Consider the following 12191-nt stretch of genomic DNA (forward strand, 5'->3'; position numbering starts at 1 on the left):
ATGTGTCCTTGGTTACAAAGGGTGAATCAAACAAGCTTCTTCCAGGCTTCTTACTTGTAAGCAGAGTAAATTGTTTCATTTGCAAGCAACAAAGAACTGGTCGTCTAAGCAATAAGGATCAGAAAATGGTCAAAATCCTATAGTAGATTAAAAAAAAATTAAAAGTATCAAAAATAAAAGATATATCATGTACAGGTACAAATTCCCAATGATGGATGTCATTTTATTATATACTTAAAATGTGCCAATAAAATTAATGAATAAAACAAAAATTCCTGGCTACCACCCACAGAACTATTTTCTGTGAAAATACAGTAATATAAAGAAATGTGTAAGAGATTGGAACAATTTGTCTGGCAAATTCGATTTAAAGAGCATGGATAGAAACTTGTACCCAACTATGAGAGAATGTCCATTCATTACAGAGACATGAACAAGATTTTCAGAACTTCAGACTGATTCCCCTGAAGGAGACAGCTGAAGATAATACTTACAGTCATTTCCAGGGCCTTTTTTTTTCCTTTTTGAATATCAAACTGGGAGCAGCAATGATGAAATATTCCTTTTCTTCATGTGGTACATTATACTAGACCGTGATTGTTTTGTAAATATCAACAGTATACGTGTATGTACAATTACACCTTAAACATAATCAGCACACATATTGTGGTAGCTACTATGTTTTTTAAGGAAAATAGAAAATGGTTAAATGTTTAATCAGTTTAAGGGATCAATTACTGATGTAAATAAATCCAGACAAAAGAAAGTCACTTCAACAGTCTATCTGTAGTTAAAGTTCAAATAGAATAAAAATTTACTAACATATCATTTTATAGATGTTTTAATAGATCAGTCATTCCAATCATCTTACTCCTACATCAAATAAATGACAAAATTAAAGTGATCAGAGTATGATATTAAATGGTTTTGCAATTTGAACAAGTGCTACAATTGTCAAAATATCTAGTTTCTACATATAGTATTTTGATTGGTATTGTATCAAAATGATGATGCTATGCTTGCATTTTATGATAGACAGAAAATCATTTTAATTTTCTGCAGAAGGGTCCTTCATTCTTCATTTATGAAATCTCTTTTAGTTTTAGGTAGAGATTCTCTTCTGCAGTCTCTTTATGCAGAAATTAATTACATTCCACTTAATTTTTGAACAACTAGTACTTAATTAGCACTCAGCAGCCGCAATGCAGTGTAATAAGAATTCTTCTCTTTAAATGCCTATTTATTCCCAGATTGCAGTGATATTTAAGATGCTGAGATTCTTCACAGTTTCACAATATGAAAAACATACTAGCCTCCTTATAGTTAGCACTTTCTAAAATATCCCACAAACCAAAGAAAAAGAAACATCTTATCTCTGAATATTAATAACTCCCATAAAAGTAGGTTTTTACTGAAAGAAGTTTTTTTCAGATTTTAAACAGCATTCAAACTAGTGCCAGCACAGCAAGAATAAAATAAAATGATTAGTTGAAGAACAGAGTCTGCACCTAATATTCACAAAATTATTAAGTAGTTAAAGGAATTATATTCACTTACTATGGAACCAATTGATTCAAGTTTGTTCTATGTAAGTGGGAGGCATCAATGATATAAACCAGCAGGAAAACAAAGCAGAGAAAAAAGAAGTCTCACACTAAAACATATATCTTGATTCTGAAAATACTGTCCAGTTGTTAAAGGGCAGTCTAAGCAGAGTTACAATTAAGGCCACAACTTCTCCCACTGGTAAATAAGTGGGGCTGGATAGCGCCATTAAAAAAATCTAGGAACTCTTTCTATCCACTTTTGGCTAAGATGACTAATTCCACTTTGAACAGTCATATACACATTTCTATATGGACATATGCCTTTGTTTATCTTGGGTACATTTGTAGAAGTGGAACTGTGTGTGATATGATCATTCTATGTTTAATATTTAAGGAACTGTTTTCTAAATTATTTTCCAAAATAGTTTCAGTATTTTATACTTTTCTTTAAATTCATAAGATGCACATATGTGAATACTGAATAGTTTCTCTGGTGTGGAAAACTAAAAAGGTAAATTATATAACTGTATACAGATTGTATTTAATGTATTAAATGTATAAGTAATGTATTAATTGTATATAATGTGAAATAGGAAGAAAAGGGCTAAAGGTGTAGGGGAAGTGGGAAGGGTAGGGGAAAGGAAATCAGTGACAAGAAAAAATATGAGAAAAGGAAAGAAATGGAAGCAAAGTATTTGTAAATAGGGAAGGGGGGAGAGGGTGAAGGGAGGGGAAGGGTATGGGGGGAAAAGTGAGAACCAAGATCTGTCATGTAAGGGTACAAGATCCCAATGATGAATGTTAACTGTACTGTATACCTAAAATAAACTCAATAAGATTTTAAAAAGTGTATTGGTACATTTTAGGTATGTATTATGGTCTCATTCATTATTTGAAATCTGTACCTGTACATGATAGATCTTGGTTCTTGGTTTTTCCCATTCCCCTTTTCTCTCTTCTACCCGTCCTTTAACCATCAGTGTGTGAAGGTTCCAATTTTTCTATGCCATATCCAAAATTCATTATTTTGTGTTTTTATAGTAGCCATTCAAGTAAGTGTAAAATAGTATTTTAGTGTGACTTAAATTACTTATATATTGCTGATGGCTACATGTCAAAATCTTTTCGTGTTCCTTTTTAATAATCTATCTATATTCTTTGATAACCTATTTACTCATGTATTTTGGATTTTATGTGTACTGTTGAATTTTGTAGAGCATTTGTGCATACTAGCTATCAGAATAGCTAGTATACTGATTTTGTTTCCTACTACCTGACTGAATTTATTAATTCTATTTTTGATGTGCAGTCCTTAGGATTTTTCTTTTTGTGGTATCAGGGATAGATCTCCAGTCCTTGTGCTTGTGAGGCAGGCAGTGGAACCACTGAGCTATATCCCTGGCCCTCCTTAAGATTTTTTATAGGCAAGATTATAATACCTAGGGCCAGGGACTTAGCTCAGTGGTGTCACTGCCTGCCTTGCAAGTGCAAGGTCTTGAGTTTGATCCCTGGTACCACAAAAACAAAAACCAAAAACCAAAAAGCAACAAAATTTAACCCAGATTATAGTTTCTCTATTAAAAATCTCTTAAATCTCTTCAATAGTGATATAGTTTTATTGCTTCATTTCAAATATTTTATTGAATTTCCTTGCTAGATGCTTTGACTAGACCATTTATTTTCTCTTATAATTTAGAACAGTGTTAATTAGAACCAGCAATATCAGACATCCATGTCATGCCCTGGATTTTAAGAGAACAACATCTAGTTTTTTCTTTATTATTAACTATATTAATGTGGTATTTTAATAAATGGCCTTTATAAGACTAAGGAAGTTCTCTTTTCTTCTAACTCTGTTGAGTTTTTTATTGTTAACAGAGGAATTAACAGAGAGAATTTTGTCAGATGTCTTTTATTCATCTACATATGAAGGTTTTGTCCTTTATTGTGCCAATACAGTGTATTAATTTTGTTAATTTTGTATGCCAAACTAACTTTATATTTCTGAGATAAATTTTGGTTTATTGTGGTGTATAATTCTTCCTATGTGTTTCTGCACTTGCACTGCTGGTATCTTGTTATTGGAATTGTTCTTGCAAAGATATTTAGTGAGTTTCTAAGGATCAGCCCATTAAGGCCAATAGCATCTGTAATCATTCTATGTTTTCTTCTAATATTATCCCCTTTCTCATTTATCACATGAAAATTCGTCAGTCTTTTAGGCCTTTGTTCTGGTTTTGCTCTTTGCTCCACTTTGTCTGTCCTTACGTATAATAAATAATGCTTGACCTTGTATATCTCGCAGACTCTCAAAGTCTGGTATTTGTTTGTCTTTATTTTCCCACTCACTGGACATCACACTTTGAAGCTTTCCAAACAGTTCCTCTCTTCTTTCTTCTCCTTCATCTAATATATTTCTCCTCCTCCTCTTTCTTCTCTTCTTCACACTTCTATGGAAAAGTTAAATGTATATATACTGAAAATTTAAAGGAGCAGGGAGATGGAAAGGATAATTTATTATTTAGTTGTTCTTATGGATATTGGAAAGATAACAAGAAAGATGGAATAGCATTTGAACTGAATTCAGAGACATTATGGAGTTATTTTATCCTATGAAATGTCAGAGAGTAGAGTTACAAAAGGCAAAAGTAGAGTGAAACAAGGCCCTTGATACCCATCAAATCACACAACTACAGTATTTTAGGTCAGTGTTTCCCAGAGTCCTATAGATTTTAATGTGTTTTAAGGTAAGACAAGTGATATAATGATTTAAGTGTAGCTTTTTCTGTGTAAAACAAAGCTAAATGGTTCCTTAGAGATTCTCATAGAATTGCGTATATTGGCCATGTGAAGTAATAATAAGTATCATGTTTCAAACATATTAAACACAAAGAAACACTGTAATTGTCACCTGAGGACTGAGCGCACAGGGCCCCTCAGTCAGGAATGCCCAGTGGTCATGCCATTCAGTCCAACACAGTGTGGATAGAGATAGCTTAAGAGCCTGAATTTTTAAATCTTTAAAAAATATATTTAAGGCCAATATATTAAATTTTGGTTCATTCAGAATAAAGTTAGGTCATTACTATTTGAGATAAAATATGTGATGATTTCAGAGGTCTTATATGAGACTAGTTATTCAGTATTTAAACTTTTTTTTAAAATTATGATGTATTGTTACAAAAATAAGGAATATGAAATGTGATAAAAAATCAGCTTAACAACAGAAATTAAAAAGTCAAAATACACCTTCAGGTTGAAAACAAAAAGTGAGTGACGTATGCGTTGGGTATTTTGGATGACAATTTGGCTGGCTAATAGGAAATATTCACAAATTTAAAGCATAAAGTTGCATAAAATTCTATAATAAAGCTAATATTTTAAAAGACATTTTCTATTAAATTCCACGTTAATTGTGCAAAAGGCACAATTATTTAAGTGATAGTCTAATTTATCTGGGAAATGTTTCCAGAGAAATAAAAAATAAAATATTTTCTAAAAATTGTCTTTTTTTTCAGACAGGAAATTTCTCATTAGTAAATTTAATATTTTAATCAATATTTTGTAAGAAACATTATCAGTTTCACAACAGTTCATATTAAGACTTAATAAAAGAGGGCTGGGATGTAGCTCAGTGGTGCCACACCTGCCTAACAAGCACAAGGTCCTGAGTTCAGTTCCTAGTACAGGAAAAGAAAAAGATTTAATAAAAGAGTAAATCACTAAAGTAATTTTAACTCTTCCTTGTCATTTGAAAGCTCCTTTTAACTTCAGTTTCACTTTCAGCCACATAATTTGTTTAGTTATCTGACAAGTAAATATTGTGATTACATTTTAATTTGTTTGCCTCCTTTTAATGCTTTTCTTTTTAAGATACTTGATTATATCCCTTTTTTCCTAAGCTTCTTCCCTATTATTGACAGGATAAAGTGCAATCACATCCTCATACTAAGCATGCATTATCACTTTATAAAATTTCTGATTCTTCACTTCTTTCAAATTAAGAAATAAGATTACATCAAAATTTTAAATTGAATATGCCCAGTTATTTTTGTTGTTGGAAAGCCTCATTTAAGCACATTTCTCCAACTGAGCAGTGAGAAATCCTGCAAATATTTGTCTCAAGGAATTAAGATTTCTACAGGCTTTTGGAGGTTGTATAGACAATTTAAAAGAAGAAAATACAGGGAAGTGATTTTTGCCACAGATAGGTGTCTCAACTGTCTTCTTACTGTAACATGTGTTTAATTATATTTGAAAATATAAAATTGAATTAAATGATTATCTACTTGTGCATAAGGATTCCTTCTTGTGTGCTATACAACAAATTTTCCATGCCAACAAGTACTTATATCATTGTTTAGGAGTTTTCTTATGTAAGTTCTGTCACATAATTCCAAGGAAAAAGAGAGGCCAAATGGGAGTCAGGATGATTTATTTAAGGTTTAAGGTATATACCAGCCCAACAGACTCTGTGTCTAAAATGGCTGAGCATTGAATAAAGAGATGTTCCAGCTTTGATACATTTTGTTGAAGGGGGTGGTTTTTGTAGTGACATAGTTTACTAGAACAGGCTAAAAGCAGACAGTTTTGTAGCTTTGCCTTGAAAGAAGACAGTGTCTTATAAATTATATGAAGACATAGTGTCTAAAACTTTGTTTACAGAATATAGTTGTTAATTTTATCTGTAACAGAACAAGGAGTTATAGCTATAGGGTTGGGTATAGGAGTATAAGGGGGATCTACCCAAGGCTGGGAAGGGCTTGTTTTTCTTTAAGTCTTGCTAAAATTCTAACTTTCATGAATAACAATTTTATCTATCTAGTCTTCCTCATCAGGAGCAATGTGCTTAAAACACACACACACACACACACACACACACACACACACACACGCACACGTGTATAAAAGAAAGGGAGAGGAGCTTTTCAGTAATTTAGTGGAAACTGCTAGATTGTCCATAAACAAGATTCAACTTCTTGAACTAGATTAATTTTTCCAGTTTTTCACATTTCCTTGCAGTTACATGGGATCACTCAACTGTTCTGCTCAAGGGGAGACAAACTGAAGAGTCCTGCTTCATGGCTATCCATACATGCTTTTCATAATTTGCATTGCGACAACCGTGGGACATGGAAAGCCGTGAGGTACAAGGATGCTGAGCACAGTGCACACCTTTTTCAGTTTTTATTTTTTATTTTTTGTTTTCTGTGGGTTTTTTGTTTTGTTTTGTTTTGTTTTTTTGTTCTCGGATCCTTGTGCTTGAAGGGCAGGCCACCGAACCGCTGAGCTAAATCCCCAACCCAGTTTTTATTTTTTAACAGTACATATTTTTAGTGCATAATGATTACATTCCTCCTGGGGAGTTGGTACACAGACATTACTCATCTTAATTCTTTATTTCATCACCTCCTCCCTCACTCTGCACTCCCTCCATCCCTTGGTCTCCTCAGTCACAAAAGATTTATCTCTCTGTTTCTTATTCTCTTTTATTTTGCTCTTTATTTTTATCTTGTGTTTTTCATAAGAGACAATATGGTATTTAAGCTTATGCATCTGATTGATTTCACTTAATATTATGGTGTAAAGTGCATCCATTTTCTTACAGATGACTCAGTTTAATCTTAATGGCAGAATATACTCTAATATGTATAAACACCATATTTTCATTACTCATCCATTGGTTTATGGCCTTATAAACTGATTCCAAGGTTAACTGTTATGAGTTGTGTTGAAATAAAAGTGGGTATGATGTGTGGTAATATGCTATCTGTTTTGATTGTGTCTTTTATTTTGGGGACTCTAATTTTTTTATTTCTTTATATTTTCTAGATGTTAGTCTCTGTCCAAGGAATAGACAACAAAATATTTTTGCCCATTTTGTAGGCTGTCTCTTCACTTTGTTTTTTCCTTTGTTGTGCAGAAACTTTTAAGTGTGACGTGATCTCATTTGTTGATTCTTGATGTTAAGTGGTACCTTGGTTTATGAACTTAATTTTTTGCATGATTCTGGCCACAAACCAAACTGGACAAGAACTGAATCACATTTAGGTCAAGATTGAACCTAGCCATTGAATTTGATTTGGTTCTCATCCAGTTTTGTCTGTGGCCAGAATTGTGCAAAGAATTAAATTTGTCAACTGAGGTACCACTGTATTTATTGTGCAACTGGGTTCTGTTTAGAAAATTCTTGTCTAAAGTCACCTGCCTACCATGAATAATCAGTGGAAATTTATATGAGCAGGAAATGAACTTCTATATTATTTTACAAGATTTGACAAAAGATCTGTTCTACTATCAACTTTCTTCTAAAAAGTAGTTGTAATTTTGAATATGCCCATTTCCCAAAGTATTTGCCCAATCACCCACTACCTAACTACAGTCCAGCATTCCTATACCCTTCAGGTGAGGAAGGAAGGAGCCACCATGTTCCCAGGCTCTGAAAGCACCAGCTTCATAGCACTTCGGTAGTTATTCCTTTGATGATAGCTTATCTTGTTTCACAGAACAATTGAAGTGAATGTTTAAAGATGCAAAGAAGAGATCCTACAGTAAAAACTGAAATGAAGAAACTCCAGTATAATTGTATTTCTAATGCTTAAAGATCAACAAATGAGATTCCAATCTTAAGAAAAGATTTTCATAGTACTTGATTATAAAATACATTTCTCATTTATTATTTTTTATACAAAAGAAATAACATCGAAAGCAGTTTGGATGTAAATATGTTGAAAGATATTATAGTGATTACTTTTGTACAATTCTTTATTTTATGGTTTATAATTTAAAATTCATAGCATGACATCAATACAGAATATAATAGAATTTTACACAGAAATCAACATGAAGACACAGGACCCCTTTTCAAACCATATACTTTAAATTATGAAGTTAAAAATTCTGATTATCTGCTACAGAATGTCTGCTTTGTAGAAAGATAGAAATTGCATTTTTTCTTCTTTTTATTGTTTATTGGTACAATCTAGGTATACAATGCAGTTAAATTCATTACTGGGATCCTGTACCTTCACATGACAGGTCTTGGGTCTCCTTTTTTCCCCTTGTTCCTGCCCTCCCTTCACCCCCTCCTCCCCTCCCCATTTACAAACGCTTTATTTCCATTTTTTCATTTTCTCATATTTTTTCTTTTCCCTTATTCCCCTTCCCCTACCCTTCCCACTTTCCCTATACCTTTAGCCTTTTTCTTCCTATTTCACACCATTAATTATCCCATTAGGATCTTGTGTACTATTATAGTTTTTCACACCAGAGAGAAATTGCGTTTTAAATGTCCTTGAGTCCACCGTTAGCATCAGCTATGAAGCAAGTGCTCAATAAGTGTCAGCATTTTCTGCTTGAATAAATGAATGCAACATATTGTCCATCGTTTGTCAGAATGCATGATATATAAAGTTATTCTTTAGAATATAATTTGTGAAAACAATAAAGATTGTGTGGTATATAGGAAAGCAGGTTGAGTTTTATGTGTAACTATTAATGTGTGATCATGTATACATTGCCTCAAACACACATGCACATACACAAAAACACACAATGAATTTTGTTTTCGCTCTTCAACAATTGGCCAGTTGTTTAAATTATGCAGCATTTCTTACTCTCACTTGGTAAAACTTGTTATTAGTGCATGTTAGTAGTATGTAATGACTACATTGACTGTGTGGAGTTTGTGGATGTACTTACCACATCTTCAATAAGCAAGGGGATTAAAGAATAGAGTATAAAAATGGATTAACATTAATAAGTAGAATTATTGCTTTCCAATTTAGGCTTTGAGTCATTATGAATATATATATTCATTTATTCAGCCATAAAATGATTTCTGAGGCACAATTCAGGCATGGATTTCTGGGAATTGAGCATGAATTCTTCCACTCCAAACCTCCAAGATGCTGTAATCTAACAGGTGAATAATAGCCAGAAATGTCTCCAACATTAGTTAACGATGTAGATAAAGTGCCACCAATTTTAGAAAATGAAAAAGAGTGTCTCCAACTGGGAAGTAAAAAAGCTTTCTTGAGAAGATAGAATTTGAGGTAGGCCTCTAAAGACTAAAATTTGGATGAATGTAGATAGAAGAAGGGCTTCTAGGGAGAGAGAATAGCTAAAGTATAGCTAGAGGTTAAATATAATGAGAAAATAATTATGTTTTGGGTTTTGTTGCTTCATTCTAAGTACAAAATCCTTTACAAAATAACAGACTTTAATTTTAACTAAATTAAGCTTCTTGACAGAGAATACTGCCCCTAAACTATGAATGCATTTTCACATTTTAGAGTATTCTCAGTACACTTACAAAAATGAACCATGTAAGGAAACATAAAGTAAGTCTGAAGAAATTTCAGAGGTAGAATATATTCTCTGAGCATAGAGAAATGAAGCTAAAAACTAAGTTGCAAGAAGGTAAGTAGAAAATGTCTCTATATTTAGAAGTTAGAAGCATAGTTTTAAATAACCCATGGGTCAACAAGGGAAATCATAATAAATTAGAATATATTTGGCAGTACAACTAAGATGCCAAATATCAAAATTTGTGAAATAAAAGTAAATTTGTTTTAAAAGGAAAAGATACATGGACACATAGTGAAGAATAATCTGAAAATGTATTATCTAGTCAGCTAGAACAAGGATATATGAAAAGGGCAAAAATAAAATGCAAGCAAAATGGATAAACAAAATCATAAAGACCCACATATAGAAATCAACTAAATAAAGGAAATATACCCATAGTTCATTACCAAAGTTAAAAGTTAGACTTTAAAAGTGCTAGTAAAATTGATAAGCCTCTAGCAGGTGCAAGAGAAAAATATGCTGCCTTCAGCCTCGTTCCCGGGTAGTACAAACTTTGCTGTCTCCTTTGTTCGCCGTCGTTGTGCGGTACTGCTAGAGGCTACTCACTTCTGTACCCCTAGCCAGTAACTGTCACTTGTCCTGGGCTACCTGGTCAGCCCTTGTCCCGCGAGTTCTTAGGAGCTTAAAACCGTCACTACTGTTCTGCAGATTCACCAGGGGGCGAAAAATGGTTGAAGCAAATCTCCCAGGAAAGCTCTTTATTGGTGAGCTTAATACAGAAACAGATGCGAAAGTCCTTGAAGCAGTATTTGGAAAATATGGACGAATCATAAAAGGACACTTGATGAAAGACAGAGAAACCAATAAATCAAGAGGATTTGAAAGCCCAGCAGATGCTAAGGATGCAGCTCGGGAGATGAATGGAAAGTCCTTAGATGGAAAAGCCATCAAGGTGGAACAAGCCACCAAACCATCATTTGAAAGTGGTAGACGTGGGCCACCTCCACCTCCAAGAAGCAGAGCCCCTCCCAGAGGCCTTACAGGAGGAAGAGAAGGAAGCAGAGGAACTAGGGGGCCTCCCTCACATGTAGAGCACATGGACGATGGTGGCTATTCCATGAATTTTAACATGAGTTCTTCCAGAGGACCCCTTCCAGTAAAAAGAGGGTCACCACTACGAAGCGGGGTCCTCCCTCCTGAAAGATCGGCCCCTTCAGGACCAGTTCGCAGCAGCAGTGGAATGGGCAGAAGAGCCCCTGTATCGTGTGGAAGAGATAGTTATGGAGGCCCACCTCGAAGGGAACCCCTGCCCCCTAGTAGAGATGTTTATTTGTCTCCAGGAGACGATGGATATCCCACTAAAGACAGCTATTCAAGCATAGATTACCCAAATTCTCGTGATACAAGAGATTATGCCCCACCACCAAGAGATTACACTTACCGTGATTACGGTCATTCCAGTTCACGCAATGACTATCCATAGAGATGGCTATGGTCGGGATGGTGACTATTCAGACCACCCGAGAGGAGGTTCCTACAGAGATTCATATGAGAGCTATGGTAACTCACGTAGTGCTCCACCTCCATGAGGGCCCCTGCCATCTTATGGTGAAAGCAGTGGCTATGATGATTACAGCAGCTCGCGGGACAGACATGGTGGAAATCGAGACAGTTACTCAAGCAGCCGCAGCGATCTCTACTCAAGTGGTTGGGAGCGGGTTGGCAGACAAGAACGAGGACTTCCCCTTCTATGGAAAGGGGGTACCCTCCTCCACGTGATTCCTACAGCACCAGGGGGTGGTGGCCGTGGAGGAAGCCGATCTGATAGAGGGGGAGGCAGAAGCAGATGCTAGGAACAAACAAAACTTTGGACCAAAATCCCCATTCAAAGAAAAAAAAAAAAAATGGAAACCATTCTGTCATAACTACCCAAGGACTACTAAAAGGAAAATTGTGTTTCTTTTGAAAAATTTCCTGTTAAGCTCCCCTTCATAATTTTTATGTTCTTGTGAGGAAAGAAGTAAAACATATTGAAGTTTGATTTTATGACATGCTCTCAACAAGCAAATGTTTAAGTGTGTAAGGCTTGACTTGTACTAGTGTTGTAATTTTCCAAGTAAAAGAGTCCCTAAAGGCCACTTCCTGAATTTTCTGAGTAAATAAGGCAAGCAATTCTAAGATCTTTCACAAACATCTAGCCATCTAGATGTGCACGGATCCCCACTGAGAGATGAACCATTCTGCTTGTACAGCCAAGCTAGCTATTAGAGGGTGGTTGGGTACACTCTTAGGATTTCAGGATGCCTTCCAACTGAAATCTCCGTGTTCTCAGTA

The 12191-nt window shown here is 34.6% G+C and overlaps 1 pseudogene; it reads left to right on the forward strand.

Annotated features, from left to right (window-relative positions):
* Positions 1-10526: 10526 nt before the first annotated feature.
* LOC104872685 lies at positions 10527-11874 on the forward strand (annotated as a pseudogene).
* The last annotated feature ends 317 nt before the right edge of the window (positions 11875-12191 follow it).

Source organism: Fukomys damarensis, unplaced genomic scaffold (genome assembly GCF_012274545.1).
Source record: "Fukomys damarensis isolate Sample0158 unplaced genomic scaffold, DMR_v1.0_HiC HiC_scaffold_36, whole genome shotgun sequence".
NCBI classification, from domain to species: domain Eukaryota; kingdom Metazoa; phylum Chordata; class Mammalia; order Rodentia; family Bathyergidae; genus Fukomys; species Fukomys damarensis.